Source organism: Brassica oleracea, chromosome C3 (genome assembly GCF_000695525.1).
Source record: "Brassica oleracea var. oleracea cultivar TO1000 chromosome C3, BOL, whole genome shotgun sequence".
Taxonomy (NCBI): domain Eukaryota; kingdom Viridiplantae; phylum Streptophyta; class Magnoliopsida; order Brassicales; family Brassicaceae; genus Brassica; species Brassica oleracea.
The window spans coordinates 22,918,976-22,919,842 of record NC_027750.1 but is presented as its reverse complement, the minus strand read 5'-3'; positions in this window follow the sequence as shown (position 1 = coordinate 22,919,842).

The window sequence follows — 867 nt, the reverse complement described above, 5'->3', positions numbered from 1 at the left end:
AAAAAAAAAGGTGAGAATTGAATCTGATTTTTTAATAGGCCCAAATGGCCCAAGAGAGATTTGATTTGGGCTGGATCCAAAAATAATGACCCAATATAGATTTGTTATTAATATTACTTAATTGCCCTTAATGAAACATGCAATGTTAGTGAAGGAAACATGCCCCTAAGGTAATTATGACAATATGATCCTGCTTTAATAGTATAGATGTATATATATGTGCATTAACGAAAGTGAACGTCACTGAACTATGCACGTTTTAAATTAGTATGCAAAGCATTTAAGTTTTAAGTTAAGACAAGATTCGACCAGTAGAATTGCTTTGATTTGGTTTGCACTACGACAGGCGTCCAGGGCTACCCGAAAATTATCTGGAAAATTGGAAAAATAGGACACTTTAAACTTTTATTTGTCACAATAGGATTTCTGATATTTTGGACAATTTTGAACATATTTTACTTTTTTTTTATGGAAAAAATAGTAAACTGAATTTTAAAAATGTTAAAAAATATCAAAACTATTGGAAACATAAGTATGACAATATATATGTTTAAATTGTTCTTTTTTTTAAAATGAATCATATTTTATTTCATCTTCTAACTACAGTTACAATACTCATTCTGGTCATCTACTTAGTCTAGAAATCGGCTACTAATGTTTATACATAGATATATCTTTGGTATACAATGTAACCTATCTTTTCTTATATATTCTAACCAAAGCTAGGTTATGTTACGTTATAATCAAGAAAGATGTATTTCTTATACCTTTAGCTTGATAACGACATATAGCCACAATGCGTTGATATACCCTATCTATATTTGGAGCCATGATATGGTCTGTCTTTTACCTTATGTGGCGCCTAGG